This window comes from Neophocaena asiaeorientalis, unplaced genomic scaffold (genome assembly GCF_003031525.2).
Source record: "Neophocaena asiaeorientalis asiaeorientalis breed wild unplaced genomic scaffold, Neophocaena_asiaeorientalis_V1.1 scaffold198, whole genome shotgun sequence".
Taxonomy (NCBI): Eukaryota; Metazoa; Chordata; class Mammalia; order Artiodactyla; family Phocoenidae; genus Neophocaena; species Neophocaena asiaeorientalis.
In genome coordinates, this window is record NW_020175221.1 from 6,089,775 (window position 1) to 6,108,019 (window position 18,245).

The window sequence follows — 18,245 nt, forward strand, 5'->3', positions numbered from 1 at the left end:
GCCCCTTGGGTTTTTTTTTTTTTTTTTTTTTTTTTGCAGTACACGGGCCTCTCACCGTTGGGGCCTCTCCCATTGCGGAGCACAGGCTCCAGACGCACAGGCCCAGCGGCCATGGCTCACGGGCCCAGCCGCTCCGCCGCATGTGGGATCTTCCCGGATCAGGGCACGAGCCCATGTCCCCTGCATCGGCAGGTGGACTCTCAACCACTGCGCCACCAGGGAAGCCCTTGGCACTTTTTAATAGCAACTATAGAAGCAGTCGTCTGCCATAAAAACAGCAGCTTGCTGTACAGTAGTGTCTAGCCCATCCCTGGCCCTTTAAATTCAGCTCATCCCATCCGTGCCTCATGTTGTAGCAAATACAGACCGACAGCAGCTGCACTGTAGTGAGGCCTAGGAACTGCCTCAGGCCACCTGCCTGCTTCCTCTTTCCCTCTGGCTAATTTCCAGGTTTTCCATTCCTGCCCTGGTCCCCTGTATGTTTTGGGTATTTTTGTTTTTCTTATAGTAGCTTTATGGAAGTATAATTCACATGCCCTACAATTCACCCATTTGAAGTGTACAATTCAATGACTTTTAATAAATTTAGAGTTGTGCGACCATCATCACAATGAATTTTAGAATACTTTCATCACCCCAAAAAGAAACACCGTACTGCTTAGCCAACAACCCCCAACCCTTCCATGTGCCTGTTCCCCCTCGCTACTCTAGGCAGTCGCTAATCTGTTGTACTTTCTGTCTCAATAGATTTGCCTATTCTGGGGGTTTCATTTAAATGGAATTATACAATATATCATCCTCTATGACTGGCTTCTTTCATGGAGAATAATGTTTTCAAGATCTATCCATATTATATCAGTGCTTCATTCTTTTTTATTGCCAGGTAATATTCCATTGTATGGATAAACAACATTTTGTTTATCCTTTCTTCAGTTGATGAATATTTGAGTTGTTTCCACTTTTTGGTGGTTATGAATAATGCTGCTCTGACATTTGTATATAAATTATTGTATGGACACATGATTTCCTTTCTCTTGGATGTACATCTAGGAGTGGAATTGCTGGGTTATGTGGTAACTATGTTTAACCTGTTGAGAACTGCCAGGATGCCTTTCAAAGCAGCTGCACCATTTTACATTCCCACCAGTGGTGTATGAAGGTTCTAATTTTTTCACATCTTCATCCAGAGTTACCTGTCTTTTGGATTATGGTCCCCGTAGTTCTTGCTATTGACTCCTGGCTTCCCCTGGGCTTCCGGACCTTAGTTGTCTTGCACTTCCTTGATATCAGGGCTCTTCACGTTTTCCTGCAAAAGATATTTTCCATCACAGAGGCATAACTAGCTCTTGGCTTCTCCAACTTAAGGAAAAGGGGTTGCAGATAGTGAGGTTCTCAGATTCCACCCTCGAAATAAAAGAGTAGAGAAAGAGGAAAGTTGAATGTGACTGACAGTTATCTTAGCCCCTTTCTTTCTCTTTTGCTCTTGTTGCTGGAATGACAAGCTGAGGGGTGCAGGAGGGGCTGACTTGGGGGCAGCAGCTATTCTGGAATTCCAGCCTGAGAGTGACAAGGATGAGAACATGGCCAGTGCAATTACCAATTTAGAGGCAGACTCTCATTTCCTCCAGTCTTTTCATTTTCTGCAAATGCAAAGATAAGAGAGAGGAGGGTCAGCATTAGGCTTGGTTATAAAAAAATCACAGTTTTTACTGACAATAACTAACAATTGATACTGTTGATTGTTCCTCTTATCAACAATTTCTCTTTTATGGCTGGTTTATTTAGAAACAAGTGTTAGCGTTTGTACCATTTCTGTGTGTTCCAGGCTGAAGAGTCCTAGTTCAGGGTGAGACAGATTTCAAGATTATCGCAGCTAAAGAAGAAATGCTTTCAGCACAATGAGAAAAACCATCAGAAAAGTCACGGATTGTGTTTCTGTTTAACCCTTTATTCTGAGGCTGAGATCACTTAAGTAGAGGTTTCTCCCTAGGAAAACTGACTTGGGTTTGGATTTCTCAAACATATTTGAATTTCACCCTAGGAAAATAGGCCCAGTGAGTACACTTCCCTACAGTAATGATTCTATACACAGCAGAAGCCTTTCCTTAACAACCATTTAGACTTGGAAAATAGATTAAATCCATTAACTAGGCCAGTGTTTTCTCTTTTACTGTGGTCATTAACCAAATTGCTAGCTTTAGTTGTAACACAGATAACCATGCTTAAAGATAACCGAGACCAAAAAAAAAAAAAAAAAATAACCGAGACCTACTGTTTTAGCATTTTTATTTTAATGGGCATGACAAGGAAATACATTCTCAACCTATTTAGTTTCACAGAATTCAAGTATAAACTTTTAAACATCAACTCTCTGGAGGTGAAATTCACTTACATTTAAGTGCACCCATTTTAAGGGCTTGATTAATGAGTTATACATTTGTATAACCACTACAAATGTAAATTTGTATAAGCACTGCCATAATCAAGATACAGAATATTTCCATCACCCTTTCCTCCTGCCCTGTGCTGTCAATCCCCACCCACTTTCTGCCACCAGGTAAGCACTGACTTACTTTCTGTCTCTAGATTAGCTTTGCTATTTCGTGAATTTAGTATAAATGGAACCAGAGTGCATTTGAGAGTCATCCATATTGTTGCATGTATCAGTTCATTCCTTTTTACTGCTCAACAAGATGAATGTATCGTAGAGTGGGAATGATAAAGTAACATTTATCCCAGGAATGAAAGGTTGGTTAGACATTGAAAATCACCATATTACCAGAATAAGGTGAAACACCATATGATCATCTCAATGTATGGAGAAAAGGTACTTGACAAAATTCAACACTCATTTACAATAAATAATCTTAGCCAAGTAGTAACAGAAGGGCATGATGATAAAGGGCATATAAGGAAACATGGTGATACTTAATGACTGTATTATTTATCTATTGTTGTGTAAGATGTTACCCCCAAAGCGAACAGCTTAAACAATAAATACTTATCATCTCACAATTTTTGAGGGTTAGGGATTTGGGAGCAGCTTAGCAAGGTGGTTCCGCTTGAGATTCTCTCATGAGGTTGCATTCAAGACATCAGTTAGGGCTATAGTCATCTGGAGACTTGACTAGGGCTGAAGGATCTGCTTCCGAGATGGTTCGTTCATGAAGCTGTTGGGATAAAGCTTCACGTTCTTACTCACTGTTTGTAGAAAGCCTCAGGTCCTTACCGTATGGATCTCTTCACAAGGCTTCTTGAAAGTTCTCACGACTTGGCAACTGGCTTCCCCCAGAGTGAGTGATCCAAGAGAAAGGGAAAGCAAGGAGGAAGCCACAATGTCTTTTATGACCTGGTCTTTTGGAAGTCACATACCATCATTTCCACCAGAGTCTATTCATTAGAAACAAGTCACTAACTACAGCCCACATTCAAGGGGAGAATATTAAGGCTCCACTTTTTGAAGGGAGGAGTGTCAGAGAAATCATGAATATATTTCATAACCACCACAACAGTAAAAAATAAGATGCCTTCCCCCAGGAATATCAGGAACAAGGAAGGATAAGTACTCTTAACGCTTTTTTTTTTTTAAACATTGTCCTGGAGGTCCTAGCCATTGTACTACAGCAAGAAAAAGAGAAAGATATTTGGATTAGAAAGACAGAAGTAAAACTGTCCTAACTACAGATGACAAATTTGTGAACATAGAATATTCTACAGATGCTACAAAAAAGCTACTAAAGCAATAAATAAGTTCAGCAAAGTTGTAGGATACAAGGTCAATATATAAAATTTAAGTTTTTATATACTGGCAACAACCAATGGTGAAATGAGAAATTTTAAATGTCATTTAAAATAGTCTTGAAAACACATAAAATACTTAGGGATAAGCTTACTAAAGGATGTGCAAGACCTGTACACTGAAAACTATAAAACATTCCTGAAAGAAAGTTAGACCTAAATGAATGGAGAGATACGTCATGTTCGTGGATTGCAAAACTCACTGTTGTTCAGACGTCATTTCTTTCCAGATTGATCTGTAGATTCAGTGCAATCTCAGTGAAAATATTGGTAGGCATTTTGTAGAAATTGATGAACTGATGCTAAAATTCATATGGAATAAGCAAAGGATGTTGAATAGCTAAAATAATTTTGAAAAAGAGCAAAGTTGAAGGGTTTACACTACCTGAGTTCAAGATTTTTTATACATCTTATTACTATAAGTCATCGAGACAGTGTGGAATTGTCTTAAGGATGGACATATAGAACAATGAAACAAAATATGAGGCCCAGAAATAGGCATTAGATGTATATATATAAAATGTATATAATGTAATATAAATATCTCGGTTGATCCAGTTGAATATATATATTATATATACAGTCATCCCTGGGTATCCGGGAGAATGGTTCCAGAACTGCCTAAGGATACCAAAATCCACATATGCTCAAGTCCCTCATGTAAAACCGCATAGTACGGTTTGCCCTTTGTATCGGTGGGTTCCACATCCACACATTCAACCAACCTCAGATCAAAAAAAATTTTTTTAATATTTATTTATTTATTTGGCTCTGCCATGCCTTAGTTGCAGCATGCGGGATCTTCACTGTGGCACGCAGGATCTTTAGCGGTGGCATGTGGGATCTTTAGTTGTGGCATGCAGGATCTTTAAGTTGTGGAATGCGAACTCTTAGTTGCGGCAAGTGGGATCTAGTTCCCTGACCAGGGATTGAACCCGGGCTCCCTGCATTGGGAGTGTGGAGTCTTAGCCACTGGACCACCGGGGCAGTCCCAGATCGAAAATATTTTTTAAAAATTCCAAAAATTTCCCAAAAGCAAAACTTAAATTTGCCACACTTCAGTAACAATTTACGTAGCATTTACATTGTATTTGCAACTATTAACATAACATTTACAGTATCAGTATTAGGTACTGTAAGTAATCTAGAGATGATTTAAAGTGTATGGGAGGATTTAGGTTATGTGCAAATACCATACCATTTTACATAAGGGACTTGATCATCTGTGGATTTTGGTATCTAAGCGGGGGTGGGAGTGGGGGGGTGTCCTGGAACCAACCCCTAACAGATACTGAGGGACCACTGTACTCAGTTGATTTTTGACAAAAGTGCCAAGTTATTTCAATGGGGAAAGCTTTTCAACAAATGGTGCTGGGACAACTGTATATCTATATAGAAAAAATTAATCTTGACCTTTAACTCACACAATACATAAAAATTAACTCAAACTAGATCATAGACCTAAATGTTAAAGTTAAAACTATAACATATTTTGAAAAAAAGATATTGGAGAAAATCTCTGAAAACCTGGAGTGGGCAAAAATTACAAAAGCACCAACTATTTAAAAAAAGGGATACACTGGACTTTATCGAAATTGAAATCTTCTGTTAAGTGTAAATGTAATCAAGAGAGTAGCAGGGATTGAGGCAGAGAAGACTGTGTGTACACCAAATCCTCGGTGGGTGAAGGGCAGTGGCCAGGCAGTCAGTAAATGACAGTGACGGGGGCGAAGGTTGTATGACTGAGTGCTAGGATTCTCAGAGGGTGCAGCACCCTGCTTCCTATCAGAAGAGCAAGGCCATAGACCTCCCCTCCTGACTCTGAGGTCTGTGCAGTCTGAAAAGACGGTGTCCTGGGCGGGAGCAGTCAAGGAGAGGAGGTAGATTTCAGTTAAGTCAGGTGGTGGAGGGAAATGCCTGGGAAGTGATTCATGATGTAGGGGTGTGTTGATCACAGAATATAACTTCCAGGGGCTTAGTGGAAGGGCTTGGGAAGCAAATGAGACAGGTTAGGAAGAAGGAGTCTTGAGGATAGAGGACAGAAGAGACATGTTTTAGACCATGGCTAAAGGAAAACCAGGAAAACCAGGAAAATCTAGTCCTCTCATTCTCCCAAAGCAGTAGTCTGCAACATTTTTTGCTTGAATACTCTCACAAAAGAATTTTGAAAAAAAACCTTTACTTCTTTCTTGCTTTTATTAAAATATAACTTTTCTAAAGTACACAGATTTTAAGTGTAAGTCTCAATGAATTTTTCCATATTTATACACTCACGTTACCACCACCAAAATCAAGACGTAGAACATTTCCAGCACCTTAGCAGGCTCCCTCATGCTCCCTTCTTATTGATACCTGCCCTCTCTTACCCATAGGTAACCTCTATTCTGGCTTCTATCACCCTTCCTCTCACATTTTTTTAAGTTGAATTACAGTTGATTTATAATACAATGTTGTGTTAATTTCTGCTGTACAGCAAAGTGATTCAGTTACACATGTATGTACATTCTTTTTATATTCTTTTCCATTATGGTTTATCTTAGGATATTGAATACAGTTCCCTGTGCTGTACAGTAGAACCTTGTTTATCCATTCTATATATGATAGATTGCATCTACTAACCCCAGACTCCCAATCCATCCCTCCCCCACCTCCTTCCCCCTTGGCAACCACAAGTCTGTTCTCTATGTCTGAGAGTCTGTTTCTGTTTCATAGATAGGTTCATTTGTGTAATATTTTAGATTCCACATATGAGTGATATTGTATGGTATTAGTTTTTCTCTTTCTGGCTGACTTCACTTAGTATGATAATCTCTAGTTCCATCCATGTTACTGCAAATGACATTATTTCATTCTTTTTTATGGTTGAGTAGTATTCCATTGTATATATGTACCATATCTTTTTTTCTTTATCCATACATTTTTATTTATTTATTTTTAACATCTTTATTGGAGTATAATTGCTTAACAATGGTTAGTTTCTGCTTTCTAACAAAGTGAATCAGTTATACATATACATATGTGCCCATATCTCTTCCCTCTTGCGTCTCCCTCCCTCCCAATCTCCCTATCCCACCCCTCTAGGTGGTCACAAAGCACCCAGCTGATCTCCCTGTGCTATGCGGCTGCTTCCCACTAGCTATCTATTTTACATTTGGTAGTGTATATATGTCCAAGATGGATCATGTGTTAATTCTATTTTTAGGTTTTTGAGGAACCTCCATACTTTTTTCCACAGTGGCTGCACCAGCTTACATTCACACCAACAGTGTCACCCTCCTTTCACATCTTTAAGTTAACATGTAAATATTTCTATTATAAATCTGAATAATTGAAAAGATGTCATTTCTGGCACATCATATATTGTACCTTGCCCTGCAGAGTTAGCCAATTTAGTTTATGGAAATGTCTGCTGTATAATTGAAATGGCGAAGCCAGTCCTCATTGTCAGACCCATTAACCAGATTGAATTTTCAGTCAGAAAAAAAATATGACATCATTTATCGATTAATATAAATGTGTTCATATGTCTCCCTGTGATCACCTTATCTTACTTTTGGATTATAATTGTAAGACATATAAATGGCTGCATAAGGTTCAGAGGCTTGCAGGGGTTTGTCACCTGCGTGAAACAAGATGCTGCTGCTTTAGTGTTTTTATGAAGCTCTTTTGCTTTGCACCCAGGGAACTGCCTCACAGTTCCTTCTCACAGGAGGAAGCTGTAGACTCAAATTGTCCCTTACGGGGTGTCCTGGAAGTTTTTATACCTGGGAATGTTTATTTGGGATTTGGGGAAAGGGTCATTGTAAAAGGGAGATGGGGGTCTTCCCTGGTGGTGCAGTGGTTGAGAGTCCGCCTGCCGATGCAGGGGATGCGGGTTCGTGCCCCGGTCCGGGAAGATCCCACGTGCCGCGGAGTTGCTGGGCCCGTGAGCCATGGCCACTGAGCCTGTGCGTCCGGAGCCTGTGCTCCGCAACGGGAGAGGCCACAACAGTGAGAGGCCCGCGTACCGCAAAAAAAAAAAAAGAGGTGGAAAAGGAGAATTGGCAGACTGTGGAAGACCAAATTTAGGAAAGATTACAAATGGAATTGAAGATAAGTAACCAATCAGCTTAGAACAATCTGCCTGCTCACCCCTGGGAAGCCTGCATGTACCCTGGGGGTGGGGTTTCTCAGTCTCAGCACTACTGGTGTTTTGGGTTATTTAATTATTTGTTGTGGGGACTATCCTGTGGATTGTAGGATATTTACCGACATCCTTGACCTCTGCTTACTAAAATGCCAGTGGCAACACCCTCGCCCCAGCTTGACTACCAAAAACATCTCCAGATATTGTTAAATGTTCCAGGGGCTGGGCGGGGTTGGGGGGGCGTGGCAGAACCGCTGCTGGTTGAGGCCCACTGCCCTAGCATCCTCCAGTTTGAGGATTGCTGTCCTGGAAGATAGTAGCTTCACAGAACTCACCTGCAGCCTGGAGAAGGGGCCCACAGTTGCAGTGTGGGACCCCGTTTTCCTCCTTTTCTGGCCCACAGAAGTGGAACTCGAATCTCATTTCCCCATAGGCTGGGTGGCAGCAGGAACAGGGAACCAGGAGCATGGACCACGTGGTCCTTCTTGCAGGGGTGAGCAGAGGGGGTGGGCAGTCGTCTTCACCCTTGCTTCTAGCCTTCGGCACTAAGGATAGGGTGGGGACCATCTGTAAATGTGGTTTGATGACATCATCAGAGATGACCCTTAGAGACCCCAAGAAAAAACTGAGGAAGATTTTGGAGGACTAGGGATCTTTTAACAAGAGAGAAGGGCAAATGTTAGAAAAATTCTTTCTTTACCCTTAAAACAAGCCATTTTTTAAATGTGGTCTAGGGCAGTACTACTCAAAGTATGGATCCATGAGCTGTTGGTCTCTGACTAGAGAAGGAGCTTGAGCCAAAATATGAATCAATACATACTGCTTCCTTCACTGAGAATATCTTGCTATGAAAAAATGTCAGCTGAATTTAGTGCTTAATGACTTTAGTGCTTAGTGACAAAGTTTACTTACATTCTGGCTCCAGTTCCTTAACTTGTCACGGCAGCAGCCCACATTTAGAGTAGCTAAGAAAATACACTGAGGGTTTTAGAGGGTCATGAGATCAATTTTGTGACTTGCAACCTTTCTTTAAAAAAGTCTAATGAAATAAAAAGATATCAGAGTCCATGCTACTTAGAATAAATATTGTTTAATGAAACTTTTGCTTAAGTTATATATAAGTATACGAACACACGTGTACTGGGTCACAATGTAAAATTATATTTCTAACAGTGGATATTGGTCAGAAAAGTTTGAAAAGCACTGGTCTAGGGAAACATGAAAGCACAACTGTGCTGATTTAAGGCTGGGCTGTGGTCCATTATGATTCCCAGATATTTTTCAGTTATATATCAGCAACAGATACTGCCAATGTTTGATCCATATTCCTCAGTCTACCCTGGAGTTGTCTTTGGACAGTACCTGTTCACACCTGGCTCCCGTGCCCCTCTGCCTAAGGTTGTTCTCTGCCTGAGACAGTGGGCCTGGCCCTCCTGAAGGAAGGGCAGGCCAAAAGTGCCCAGGAGTGAATGCCAGGAGTGACCTTCAATGGGGATGGGAATTAGTGGATAAAATTCCAACTTCCTCACCCCTCAGTGGGACAATGCTAAAGCATTACACATCGTTTCTAAGAGGGTTACAACACAGATTAACAAGAGGAAACTGAGATTCAGATAAATTCAATGACTTTTTCCAAGGTCACATGTGCGAATAACATTTGAACTCAGGGCTGTTTTATTCCAATGTGCATTATGCTATAGCTGTGTTACATATATATTTTTCCCCTAAGGTACGGTACCTTGACCTGTAAAGTTATTGACCTTCTAACAACTTCTCCAAGTGATTGACCTTCTAACAACTTCTCCAAGTTAACCTGTCTTGTTTTCTGGGCCAGTCCTTACCCTGTGCTGTTAATTTCACTCTATATCCTTCCCTTGAACTGCTCCATATGACAGGTGCCAATTCCTGCAGGCTGCATTTTCCGAGCTCCTGGGTCCGCTGGCTTCTTCCCAGTTCAGGTAATGGGAGGCACTGGCAGGAAATTGGAGGGAGAAGAGAAAAACCAGGGTATTTGTCCTTTTCTCTCTATGCCTAGTTGCATCTCCAGCACAGCTGTATCTCCAGCTGTAGCTAGTCAAGCATACAGTAGTGCCAGCTTCCCCCAGTGACTGGCCTCTGGGCTGCGGTAACATTGATTCTTCCTTTTGTCTTTCCAGCTTAGAAGGCGTAACACTTTCTGCTTTTGCAAATCTATGGATTGCTTCACAGTCCTCTGTTCGGCATCTCAGCCAAACCTATGGCCTATGTAACCAATTCATGGATTAATTTCCTTTGTTTTAAATCTTAGAATGGTTCCCAGTTGGAACCAACTGATATACTTTCTAATCTCCTATTTCATAAAGAGTGATGAGTCCTCTGAACATGATGTATATCATGCAGGAGCATGTTATTGATTACATGGTATTCAGCTCTGCATCAGCCCCAAGTTTCCTTGTCAATGTTTGTCTTTAATTAACAGGGTTGTTTTTTTGTTTTTGTTTTTGCTTTTTCAGTCTCATTTTCCAGCTGGCACGTATGCCAGTGTTCTCTCCTGGGTTCCCTAGAAAATAGAGCCTGAGACAAGGATTAAGAGATGGTGATTTGGGGAAGTGCAAAGCCATGGTAGCAAGAGTGAAGAAAGAGGGAAGTTAAACAGGGAAGGATGGGAAGCAGTGCAAGGTGATACATAACCATGCTGGTCATTGCTTCTTGACAAAGCCACAGGAGACCCAGCAGGTCACTCAGCAAGTACATCTGCTCAACCACTGGACATCTCAGGACAGGCTGGGTGGAGAAACTGTGCCCCAGAGTCATCCACCCAAGGGCGGGAGGAAAGGGAATTTAATTGCCTGGCGCCCTGCAGTCTCCCACATTCCCATTCATCTAAGCTTGCCTCCTGTGGAATTCAAACCTCCACGTTTTTGGCTTACACCATCCAATCCCCCTAACAGTCACTCAGGAAGCCAGATTCCATGCTTTGCAGCTATTTATTGTCTGAGTGCAGAAATGGCAGAAGAAGCCAGATACCAGCAGGAGCGGTGTGCATGGAATTGGTCATCCACAGTGGAGGCTGCAAGTGTGAGAGGGCAGATTGGGTGGAAAGAATCTGAGGGGGCGCGTGTCATGGATTGAATCATTTCCCCCCTCCCCTGAATTAATATGTTGAAGTCCTGATCTCCCAGTACTGCAGGCTATGACTATATTTGGAGATAGGGCCTCTCAAAACATAACTAAGTTAAAATGAGGCCATTAGGGTGGGCCTAATCCAATCTGACTGATGTCCTTATAACTGGAAATTTGGACACACAAAGAGACACCAGGGATACGTGTGCACAGAGGAAAGGCCATGTGAGTATACAGTGAGATGGCAGCCATCTGCAAACCAAGGAGGGAGGCCTCAGGAGAAGCCAAACTTGCCGACACCTTGGTCTTTGACTTCTAGCTCCAGAACTGTGGGAAAATAAATTTCTGTTATTTAAGCCACCGAGCCTGGGGTACTATGTTATGGTGGCCCTAGCAAACTAACACAGCACATAAGATGTTTCTGATATAATCAGTTCCTAAAATTCCTTCTTTCTATTGAGAGAAGTTCTCCCAAAGTATAAGCTTGTTCTTGTACAACTTTGACTTGGTCATTTTGGAGAGAAATCCACCCAGTGGTGTGGTGAATTCGTTTGTGTGTAAATATAAATGTCGGGGCATAAATATTTCAAAAGTTGAAATACAAGTTAGTGAATGAGGAGAGCTGTTTTGCAGTGTAGACTTATGATGAATCTCCTTATAGATCCCAGCACAGTGAGATCATATGTCCCTTCTTCTCCCGGATGGAAGGCCAGGTAGAGCTGATGTGGCCAGTATGGGCCAGGAAAATCTTTCAGTTATGGGTGAGTAGAGGTCTTAGGGAGATGCTGAGAGTAAAAGCCAAAGAAGCATGTCCCAGTGAGTCACACAGGTAAGGGATCCCTGTGGGACGTTACTCTGTGGTATGACATCAAGGAGAGTTGGGTATCTGAGGTGGAGGAAGGAGAAAGGACCACAACAGGTCAGAACAAGTGAGCAGTAGGGCTGCCTGACTGCACAGTGAAGACAGAGGGCTGGTGTCTGTGGCTGGGCTTCCTGGTACGTGTACCACATGGGCAGTCCCAATCTAACCAAAGGCCAGGGATGGAAATGGTTTGTAAATGGATTAATAACTGAATGACTGTTGCCTTTGTAATACTGTTCCTAATGATGCGTTAGGACTCATTGCCTATTATCCTCATTATTGTATAAATTACTCTGTGGTATGACATCAAGGAGAGTTGGGAGAAAGGACCACAACAGGTCAGAACAAGTGAGCAGTAGGGCTGCCTGACTGCACAGTGAAGACAGAGGGCTGGTGTCTGTGGCTGGGCTTCCTGGTACGTGTACCACATGGGCAGTCCCAATCTAACCAAAGGCCAGGGATGGAAATGGTTTGTAAATGGATTAATAACTGAATGACTGTTGCCTTTGTAATACTGTTCCTAATGATGCGTTAGGACTCATTGCCTATTATCCTCATTATTGTATACCTTAGGTCATTTCTCTCTAAGGAAGTGGCTACCATTGAACTAGATCCTGATTCATTCATTCAAATATATTTACTGAGTGTACATGCACTGTGTGCCAAGCAGTGTGCTAGGCCAGATGTTTGCAAAAAAATGGACTGAGACGGACATGGTCTCTGCGCCCTCCGCTTACCATCTTTTAAGTACTGTATAACTCAGATTATTTTCCTTACTGTATTGTTACAATAAGTTGATCTGATACACATTTTTCTTTTATCCAGTTTCATAGGTTATTCTAAAAGTTGGTCCCTAGTTTAGCACTTGTTTTTTCCCAAGAGAGATTGCTTAGTCTCGTTTATAAAATTATCAAGATTTCACTTAAATGCTATCTTTTTGTTTCCTAATGGTTCTTGGTTCACTCATTAACATCTTAATATGAAGAAAAGAGCTCAGGCTTTAAATTCAAGCAGCCTTGGGCCCAAATTCAGCTCTGTCATTTAAAAGCTGGATAAGTTTGAATTTCTCTGAGCCTTAGTTTCCTTATCTATAAGCTGGAGACAATAACAGCTACCTCCAAGGTGATGATGAAGAAGACTATACGAAAAAATATGTACTTAATAGGTACTCAAGGGACTTCCCTGGCGGTCCAGTGGTTAAGACTCTGCACTTCCCCTGCAGGGGGCACAAGTTCGATCCCTGGTCGGGGAACTAGGATCCCACATGCCATACAGTGCGGCCAAAAAAAAATATATAGGTACTCAATAAATGCATGTAATGTGGAATCACACTGTATTTACATTTGGTTGTGCAACTAAATGAAAAAGGAGGAAAAACTATTTAAATAGCATATATTTTGATATTCCTGAAACATTTCATGATAATAATTTTAGAAGAAATTGAACTGAAAAAAAAAAGGTTTAGGAAAGTGTCTATACTTTAAGCCTAAATACTATGGCTTGTATTTATAGGTCATACTGTACCAAAAAAAAAAAATGTATCTTTAAACACCAGAATTATACTCAGGGCAGCAAGGTGCTCACACTGTGAGAAGCCAACCAAGAGTACAGAAGATTGGAGTCTCCCATTTCAAGGTAAACCCAGAGTATATTGATTGAGGGAAACGCAGAGCAAAGTCACTGGCACTCCTTGAGTTGTGCATTCTTTTCTTCTTTCTTTCTTTTTTTTAAAAAAATTTTTATTTTATTTATTTAGTTTTGGCTGTGTTGGGTCTTCGTTGCTGTGTGCGGGCTTTCTCCAGCTGCGGCGAGCGGGGACTACTCTTCGCTGCGGTGCGCGGGCTTCTCATTGCAGTGGCTTCTCCCGTTGCGGAGCACGGGCTCTAGGTGCGGGGGCTTCAGTAGTTGTGGCTCATGGGCTCCAGAGCACAGGCTCAGTAGCTGTGGCGCACGGGCCCAGTCGCTCCGCAGCATGTGGGATCCTCCCGGACCAGGGCTAGAATCCGTGACCCCTGCATTGGCAGGTGGACTCTCAACCACTGCACCACCAGGGAAGCCCCGTGTGCATTCTTTCTTCAAGATAAGTTATGCAGCCGTTAAATTAGTTCTGCTAATACTTGCCTTGGGAAGTGGCAATGTTCCTCCATCAAGAGAAGTCCCTATATCCTTGCCCTGTGTGTTCCATCTCAAAGCCAGTTCTCCAAGCTGGATTCCCCAGTTAGTTTTTGCTAAAATTCTGACGTTGTTGAGTTCAGCTTTTTCAGAACTTTCTCTAGCTTCCATTCTAATACAGTACAACATACAACTACAAAGCAATTGTCAGTACTTATGGTTGTTTTGTTCAACCTGTTTTGGTCAATCTTAGAGAAATAAGAATTATTTTTTCTTTTCTTTTCTTTTTTTTTTTTTTTGCGGTACGCGGGCCTCTCACTGTTGTGGCCCCTCCCGTTGCGGAGCACAGGCTCCGGACGCGCAGGCTCAGCGGCCATGGCTCATGGGCCCAGCTGTTCCACGGCATGTGGGATCTTCCCGGACCGGGGCACGAACCCGTGTCCCCTGCGTTGGCAGGTGGACTCTCAACCACTGCGCTACCAGGGAAGCCCTTTTTTTTTTTTTTTTAAATAACTACATAGACCATCTCCCTTCTGTTAACAATCTTTGTTTAGGCAAAGCTTACTACAGTGAATTAGCTTTCTCACGGAGTAGTCATCCATTCCGTCAAGAAATATTTGAGTTTCACCCAGGAAAAATGGATATGTTTAGAAAAATGCAAGAAGTTTGATGTGATAGCGAGCTGAAGTGTTGGTATTACAGTCTTACCCGAAGCCATGTTGAGAGGTAAGGTTAAGAGATTCTAAGAGTCTGCAAACTGGAAGCTCACACAGTTCACGTGATTTATTTAACATGGTTTATTTAATCTACACTGTGTTGAACTTTTTTTTTTAATTAGTTGATAAATTTTGAAAACCAGGAGATGTCACATAAAAATCTGGCTTTCCCGATGTTCTTGGAAATTGAGAATGCCTGGAAGCACTGGGCCCACATTCTCACAAGGCTAGAGCCAGTCTGCTGAGACTGAGTTAGTGGCTGCTCCATTCCGGTACCGTTACTGTCTGCTGGTTTGCTATTGCCCCTACTTTAGTCTTCACAATGGCCAGCTTCACTTGTTCGTTGTGCCTGCCTGACTAGCACAGGCACTTGAGATTGAGACATTAACTTTGGATAGTCTATTTGGATTAGATGGAATCTGTAGAAAGCTAAATATTTGTATTGCATTACCGTGGCCCTGTTAAAACTGCTTTCAGTAGGTCATACATTTATAGGATGCCCTCAACTTTCATGGATGGTCACTAAAAGAAACAGTGTTGCAAACCCTGCCAGTGCCCTTTGAGGATCTGGTAGAGGATATTGCCCTCTACAGTACTACATTATTATGTAGCTCAGGCAAGACATTTTTTTAAAGGTTCTGAAAAGCTTTGTTTCCATGGAAGAATTTGTACATTTCTTCTCAAGGACAGTGAGAATCAAGCAACGATTGTATTTATTTTTTATCTTTTGCTTTAGTTCCAGAAAGCTCTAAGCCAAATTTATGGTTTAACTCTCATGTTGTGTATCACACCTCATTACCTGCATATTCTTGTTCTAACTTCTTCTCTGGTGTTAATCTCCTAGGCTAATTAGTTTCACTGGCCCTCATTTTTTATACGTACATTTTCTTATTTTATTGTATATATTGTAAGACATATTAAACCATACATTTATAATCTTTTCTTGATTTATTTCATTTCTAAAGATGGCTGGAGCATGTTATTACATTTTGGTTCTCCTTAGGTGTTACTGTGGTTTCAGTTTTGAGTTTTCCTTGCTCTGATTCCCATCCACCACGTATAAAAATTACTCAGTTACACGGTAAGCTTTGACAAGGACTTTTACGGTGATCCCATTGTGCCCAGAGTCCAGCATAGGACTTACTTTCTATATAATGCCACCTGTTGTATATAATAATAACAGTAAAAAGTAATTTTTTATTTCAACTCCCTAGAACAAGGGGACTTTTTATCTGTACCAACTGCTAGAAGCCTTGTCATCAAAAAGAATGAAAGATCCATGTACAAACAGTAGACTTTACACACTTTATCATAAAAGGAATGTGTTATATAAGACTGGGTGGTATACTTTTTCTCTGGGGATTAGGAGTGGAAAGTGGCTCTATTTCCTTAATCTGCAAATTAATTTAGCTTCACTTATCTTTCTATGAATCCTTATTTAATAGCCTGGACATAGACTACATGAATTACGTACTAGGATGGAGAGCATATAAGCAGCCAAAATTACAAGTGCCTGTGCAAAATCTTTATAGTTTAATAAAAAGAGAATCTGCAGACTCTCTACTAAGTTTATGCAAGTGCAGGAGTCTGTATATTTCTTAGATAGGGCAAAATGGAACCTAAGGCCACATTTATAGTTTGGATTAGCCACGTTTTGCTATGAAGGAAACGTTTCTCCTTAGTGTTAAGTATGACAAGACAGGTTGCTGGAGACACTTTCTTCATGACTCGATCCCAACCCCATTCTGTGGTGGCGTGGCCTGTGGTCCAGCTCAGGGCATTGTTTAATGGCTCTGTCCATGGGATGTGTTCACTACCACTTTTCTAAAGTTAATCACTTAATTTCATGCCATTTTTTACTTTGAAAACTCTAAACGCCTCATTGAGGACAGTACATACAATGTGTGCCAAGCCCTCTGGTTTCAAAGTTCAGCTGTTTTTGAGTTATTTGACTGGACAAAATGTCGAAAGATATCTTTCACAGCAGGGAAAGTGTAATTTTCCATGTCTTTATGATGTTTTGAAATGGTTGAGGTGACTTTTCTCCTAAAATTTCCATAAATAAATAACGTTCACCAGTGGAATAACTTTAATTTTGAGATGCCTTGCTTAAAAAGGTTGAAAGTAATCATCTCCCCTCCTATCCATAATCCAGTCTCCACCATTGGAGGGGAGAATCGAAGGCAACCCCAGATTAAAATCCAGACCTTTCATGTTTGGACTAAAAGAATGGAACGTTTAAGCTTCTAAAAAGTCTCTCAATTTGTGAGATTACGGCAAATAACCTCAATTCTATTATTTAATATTACGTGTTTTAGCAATAGTTGATAGAAGAGCTCTGGTGTCTGAGATTACACTCTTCTCCAAGTTTCTATAGGGCCCTGCTATACTTTTCTAATTGTGTTTGCATCTCACTTATCCAGGACCTTACAGTCGACTTCTCTTTTCCACTTTTTCTTTTTACTTTGTTTTCTATACATATTTTTTCTGGCCTCCTGCCTCAAGACACCTGTGTGCCAAGGAACCTAGGAATACGGACTCGAACTTCTTGCAGGATTTACCTCTGTGGGCTACCAACGAGTTGTTGGTGAATATTTTTGTGTACTTTGCTCAGAGTTGTTCAGTGTGAAACTTGAACTGCCAGGAGTTAGACTTAGGTCTCCCAATGAAGACCAAACGGCCATAAGACATGCCTGGGAGAAGTTACACCTCTTAAACCTTGTCCTCCATCCTCAACCCATCCACTTGCCCACAGGTCTACTTTCCCATTTGACCCTAAGCAAATGTTTGACCTTTTGGGAGGGAGGTGGGAGGTGGGTCAGTTTCAGGCCCTTGAGTATTCCTGCTCTTCCATAGGTCTATCAAGTGTGTACCTCTGGGTCACCCCTATTTGGGATCAACCCTATTCCCTTACCACCCTGTTTGGCAATTAACAACCTCTAGTACTGTTCTAACTTTTTTTCCCGAACGTGCAGAGTTTGTATTTTACAAGCATCTTCTTTGAGTCGTGCAACTCTATTCACTATCACTTCTTTGCCCTGTTGATCTTTTGCCTTTTCTTCCGTACTGTCACTATCTTCCAAAGCCTGTTTGGCAAATGACCACTTCCACCGTCTACTCCATGGGCCAGTGTACGCTGATCTGCATCCCCCATTCCTGCAGGTCTCTTAGGGGAAACCGCAAAATGCCTGGTCGCTGTCCTCTCATTCTGGACTGACACTGCAGTCCATCAGCCACTTCTTCCATTTCTCGGGGCTTCCTCTCGGCCATCCACCACCTCCTCTCTTCTTACTTAGAGAAGTCTGTCGAGTTGTCCCTCCAAGTCTCTTGCCCCTCTCCCCAACGCCCTCCCGGACCGGAGCGTCTGTCGGTCGGTCCGCAGCCGCCCCGGCCGGTTCTTGGGCCTCGACTGGGTGGACATGGGTCTGTCCTGCGCCGATGTTTCCATCCGTCCCCCGTCTGCCTCCAATTCGGCAGGAACTTTACTCCAGCCGAGAGGCGAAGGGCGGGTGAGCGCGGGCGCGGGGCG